Source organism: Eutrigla gurnardus (assembly GCF_963514095.1).
Source record: "Eutrigla gurnardus genome assembly, chromosome: 8".
Taxonomy (NCBI): Eukaryota; Metazoa; Chordata; class Actinopteri; order Perciformes; family Triglidae; genus Eutrigla; species Eutrigla gurnardus.
In genome coordinates this window covers 27,180,027-27,186,133 of record NC_139922.1, presented here as the reverse complement: position 1 = coordinate 27,186,133, position 6,107 = coordinate 27,180,027, and the positions used below count along the sequence as shown (strand labels likewise).

Below are 6,107 nucleotides of genomic sequence, written 5' to 3'. Positions count from 1 at the left end.
ACAGAAATCTTTGCAACAGAAACGGTATTTTACGACTCGCATTACATGCATCACTTGGATAATTACATAAAATAAAAATAATTCGTTAAGTCACCTGTGTTTAGCTTCCACCTGATTCCACGTGAACGCAACATCCGACTCTTATATTAATCTAATCAAAGTTGAGAGATTTTGGTCACAGTAACAAAACTTAACACGTGGTATTTAATTCAGCGATGTGTTTCAAATTGCTATCGTCTATGTTTGCAATGACCAGCTATGCCTACTACCTAATGTTTAGCGTTCCTTTTCATTGTTGTTTTATTTTGAAAGCTTCTCTACCGGAAACCAACCTCGTTCTTCTCGTCTTGCGCTTACAGCGGTCTGGTCACGTGGTGCTGCCTCGCGGAGAGAGCTGATGGGAGCCAGATGAGAGAGGCAGGAGGCGAGCCCCTCCGGTTGCGCGTCAGCATCCCCTCAAGTCGGAATCCGCCGCTGTCACTTCTGCTCTGCATGCAGAGAGACGGACTGTAAACCCCCCAACCCTCCCCGCCCCGAAACAACCATCCAAAAAAGGGCGAATATCACTTGGCGTTGCAGCTGCCCTTTTTTTTTTTTTTTTTTTGCTGCTGCTTCTTTTCTTTCTTGTTGCATGTGATGCCAAAGAAGAAGAGTAAAGGGAGGCTGGATCTTGGCGGAGAATGATAGCGAGGATCGAGGCGCGCTGTCCCGGGAGAACTCATCTGAAGAGCTGGCCGCGAGAGACCGGGATGCTCTTCTAACGCACCGCGGGCCGAGTGAGTACAGACGACACACACCTCCATCCCTTTCATTTTTTATTTTATTCTGCACCCCACCTGGTTCACACCTGCACAGGTTTGCAGGTTTGGACCGATCTGCGTACCTGGTCCCCTCTTTATCGCTTCTGCACACAAACACACACACACACACACACGCACGCACGCACACCTGTCTGATCAATCATTCATAGGCTTCTTACTAAAGTGCAGCATAACCGTTTGGTCCGCGATGCGTGAAAGTTGCGTCGCTAATTTGGAAATGGTTGCACTTTCCCCTTTACGCGTAACATCAAGGTGTTAATATCACACGGAGATCGTGTTTTTGTAAAGTTTTGATTAGAGGGAACATGTGTTGCACACTGCGGCCGCTGTGTCGGTGGAAGGCTAATTAATAAAGGCTTTGTGAGGGTGGTGGTGGTGGTGGTGGTGGTGGGGGGGGTCTCCTATCAGAGGCGCTCATCATTAATCCGCTGATGGCCCAGAGGGCGTGGGATGCTGTGTGTGATGATAAGAGAAAAGGCACCAGTCCTACTTACACAGCAGGGATGGTTAATTATGGACTCAGAGCTGAGGAACTCACAAGGCTGCACACAGGCTCTTCTCATATGCATTTCTTTACTAAAACATCACTCCGCTCTGTTACGATTGTGTTAAATTAAAGCTGTTTAGCTGGAGGAAAGCCTGTTTTAATCTTTGCCACAATGTCTGATTTCCTCACCTGTAATAAGCTGCCGCCCTGTGTGTGTGTGTGTGTGTGTGTGTGTGTGTGTGTGTGTGTGTTTGTGTGTGTGTGTGTGTGTGTTTGTGTGTGTGTGTAACTTCTCCAACAGGCTCGATGCATGTAGATGAATGAAATTCACTTACTATGCAGCGAGGTCTCCCATCTCCAGCGCGTGTGTGTGTGTGTGTGTGTGTGTGTGTGTGTGTGTGTGTGTGTGTGTGTGTGTGTGTGTGTGTGTGTGTGTGTATGTGTGTGTGTGTGTGTGTGCATATTTCATATTTCACCTCGTTACACTCTTTGTGTTGACTTGAGCAGGAGGGTCCCCCCCCAGGCCAGTTCCCCTTTATTGAGGAGCGATGCCCTGAATTACAGCTCACTCATTCCTGATTGCAGAAGTAAAGCCTCAGACTGTTATTTTTACATTCATATGAACGTGATTTGTACAGTATGTGTCCACATACTTTGTCAAACTCTGGATATAATTTATAAAAATCGATGTTTTCTCTAACATTATACGCGTTTGTAACCACACATACGCTGAAAAGGGGACAGAAACACGTTGTCGAGAGTCTCTACTGTGTTTTAGTGTAATTAACGGCCACACCGCTTCATCCTCTCCTCTCTGTTTCCCCGAGGGGTGGGGCTGAGAGACACACACACACACACACACACCGATAGTCATGTTGAAGACGTTTATTGTAACTTTTCAACAAGAATGACTCGACCCTCAAGAATCCGTGTGAGCAGCTACAAACTGAATCTCACATCAAAAACGTTCAGAAATGAACAACTGGAAGTGAAACTTAAAAACGGCGAGTGGATCCACAGATGCACTGACTTTAGGGGGGGGGGTTGAAAACGTGGGTGGTATAGTGTGGCTCCTCCATAAATGATTGCACATACTTACATATTTATGTGCACATGTGTATGGTCTCTGAATGAAAATGAATTAGAACTACTAGAATGTTTCTCCAGTAAATTTCTTAATTTTGAATAATCAACCACATGATTAGATGCCATTTGATGAGGAAAAAATGTTATAAAATTGTAAAACACAGAATTTAGAAAAATTAAAACAGAAAACACAGGATTTGGGAAAAAATAATACAGAATCTGGACATAATTCAAACAGATTTCATAGGGCCCTACTTCCCCCACTCACTCGCTACAGCGTTTTTTTGTTTTTGTTTGTTTGTTTGTTTGTTTTTAAAAACTCGGGTCTCTTTAGGATTTTTCAAATTTGCGATTAATTCCCAGCTACGGTGCGAAATTCTGTGCAATTGTGTTCACGGCCTGCCCACGCACACTTTGCACCGGAGCTCCTCTATTCTCGGTTTGTTCGACAAACTGACAAAGGAACCTCTCTCGCTGTACCGCGTCCCTCCCAAGGCGTTCCCAATATCCTCCCAGTATTAAACATCAAACATGTCGAACTGCGGGCAGCAGAGGCAGAGAGAACAATTCCTGCTGCTGATGCACCCAAGGCGACAGGACCGGAGCACCCTCCTCCATCCTCTGTCTTCCACCTTCCATCCCATCATCCCCTTCCTCACCTTCATCTCACGGAAATAAACACTCTCCCTCTCGGGTTCACTAGCATTCCTGCACCACCGACTCGTGCACCAATCTGAAATACCTGTGCATCGACACGTGTGCAGATGAAGAGCCCATGTTTAGGCCATAAATCATGCCGCTATACATCTTCTTGCACCCACAGTTGTACACCCTTATGCCTGGGATGATATGGATGAATAGATTTGAGATATTGTCCCGATCATCATCAAAATATGCTTGAAACTCTACAACGTGAGAAAAACGCAGAAGAAGAAAAAGTGGAACTGGTACGTTTTGAGGTCATTCGGATTCTGAGTTGTCACATGTATGCGTAGCAAATGTTGGCAAATGTGCAGACGATACATGAACGGAGAAATCCCCATGGGTGGGTTCTAGATGCAATGTTTTATAAACACGTTTGAGGGAGACCTTGTTATCTAAAAGTTAATTTGAAGCTTTGATTTAGGTTTTCGATGAAGCTTCAAATATCTGTTTTATTTTAAGAGGTTATCACCATAAAAAATGCGTTAAATCAGATTTTGTGTTTTTGTGGTCACATAAAAGTAATTTATGATGCTAGACTGCATTGGTAAGAGGCTACAGGTGTGCGTGAACAGGGTTTGAAAATGCAGTTTTTAAAGGTTAAACAACAACAAATGTGGATTGAAGCAGAATATTTCATCAGTTAATTAAATACATTTTGAGGTTTGGCCTGAGGACGTGTTTGCTTTGTTCCAATCCAGGGAGAAATATTTATGCACATGTTGCACTCGGACCTCGGTTCCGTTTGTGTTGAGACGCCCTGAACGCCTGAACGCCACACGCTTGCAGACAGTTTTGTGATTGGTCAGAATTTTGCGTAACGTTTCTCAGAGTAGTCGCCCTGGTCACGTTCTTATTAAAATCCAATGACAGCCGGTTTTGGAACAACGAGTCAGCTCTTAGAGAGCGATGGGAAGAGAATGTGGACGCTATTGTTTCTATAAGTTGTTAATTTGATGGAATGAAGCCTCACACTACGGTTTCAGCTCTGCTTCATCGTATTTCATCCTGGTTAGCCGCTCGCTCAGCCGAGCACGTTCGTTGCTTTGGTGTTCATGTTGTTCCTGTCAAATATCTGTCCGTTCAGTGAACCTGCAGGACTATCTGAATCCGACTGAACACGTTTGACCTTTTTGATAGCCGCCACTTAGTCTTTACCGTTCTGCACAGTTATTTAAAATGTCAGCGCAGAAAGCCTTTCGGTTGTTTATAAAAGGTGCAAAAGTGTGATGTGAGCTCTACAGATCACGGAGTAAATGGTCCGTGAATCCTGGAAGTGTTTATGAGCATGTGTGTGTGTGTGTGTGTGTGTGTGTGTGTGTGTGTGTGTGTGCATGTCAGCTGTGTGCATAATAGCTCGGGGATCAGGGGGGGGCGTAGATTGGCCAGTGAGCCACACAGATGTGCCCTAGCTTGGACTTGGAGTTCGCTAGGCCCCTCCAACTGGCCTGCCACCCAGCATTAGTGCCACGGATCCGTGACCACAGGGCTCAGGGCACCAAAACTCACTGTCTGCATAAAGTCCTCTCCATTATTAATGCTGTGTGTCGGGCAATAAGAGGCATTGCAGAGGCCAAGAGAGGAAACAAGGAAATGGGCACTGAAGGGAGAATGAAGAGCAACGACGGGCGGATAGAAAGTGGAATAAATGAATGGGGAGAACACGTTTTTGTGGAATAGTTTTATATCTTTTTTTTTTACTTCCGCCTCGTCTCCGTCCTGTGGTGGAATGAACACCACGTTTAAACAAAATGACATCGCCATAGCAACAAGAGATCAAAAGTGATGGCGCAGCACATTATCGATACTCCCAATTGCTCTCCTCTTAACGACGAAAAAAGGATGTTGACACATTTAACGTGAAAGGAAATCCCGCTCATTAAATTCAGTTTGGTATCCGTCATCATCATCCGTGTGCACTCAAAACATTTCTGGCAGCGTTCAGCTTTGCAGTAGCTTGCCATTAGAGCAGGAGCGCCGTAATTCACAAGTATCGATTCGCATCTCTGCAGCATTATGTCCCCGAACATGAATATATATATACAACACAATAAATAAAGGCAGCCATTTACATAGATATTCTGTTAACTCCCCCATTACGTCGACTGTGATACAATCCTCATTCAAGAGGGCGACGTAATGCGCTTGTTTTGCAGATGATTACATGTAGATAATGTGCTCCCGCCTCTGTTCTCCATTTAGCAGCCGACCACGTGAGCTGAGAGAAAACCTCCCGTCCTGACGCTCGTGGTGCTTTTAGAAAGTAGGAACCTGCTTGTGTTTCAGGGATTAAAACCCCACATGGTAACGTTACTTTTAACTTCCCATCAACTGGTTTCAGAGAGTTTGAAAGCATTTTCAAGGTCTCAGCATCAAGCTCAGAATTCTAGTCTCCGTGGATGAAATATTCCCTCAACCCTCAGCTCAGTCTCACCAGTGACTCCCTTTGATTTATTAGCCTTCTGGTGAAGGTGTATCAAAACCTCCTTATGCATGTGTGTGTGTGTGTGTGTGTGGGTGTGTGTGTGTGTGTGTGTGTGTGTGTGTGTGTGTGTGTGTGTGTGTGTGTGTGTGTGTGTGGGTGTGTGTGTGTGTGTGTGTGTGTGTGTGTGTGCGCTGCCTTTCATTTATCACGGCCACTGTTACCTACGCACCTTCACTTTGAACTTCCAAGCCATTACTTTGGATTTGTAAACTGAAATATAAACCTGAAGGGGAGACACTGCAGGTGAATAGGCGAAAAAAAAGAAGGAATAGATATCAGCAACATTTTTAGTATTCCAATTTTTCTGAAATGTTATGTTTAAAGATGCACATGAGGCATTATCTAATGGTGAATTTAGAAGAAATCTGCAGACGCAAATAGACAAAGTAGTAAAATAAATAGCTAAATGTGTAGTTTGGATCTTTTCGTGTGATGATGAAAAACGTGTGATGGAAGCAAAATAGCCCAAAACCTTAAAATTGGCCAGTGCATAAAAAACTATTTGCCTGCAGGTGCCTTCCCTTAA

At 44.5% G+C, this 6,107-nt stretch overlaps 1 protein-coding gene across 1 annotated transcript in view; it reads left to right on the top strand.

The window, feature by feature from the left end:
- Nucleotides 1-390: 390 nt before the first annotated feature.
- LOC311016607 (uncharacterized protein) overlaps nucleotides 391-6,107 on the top strand; it is a 43,338-nt gene continuing 37,621 nt past the window's right edge. The window contains exon 1 of the mRNA XM_084014416.1: nucleotides 391-776. The gene's annotated coding sequence lies outside the window, so the exon portion shown is untranslated. The remainder of the gene's footprint in view (nucleotides 777-6,107) is intronic.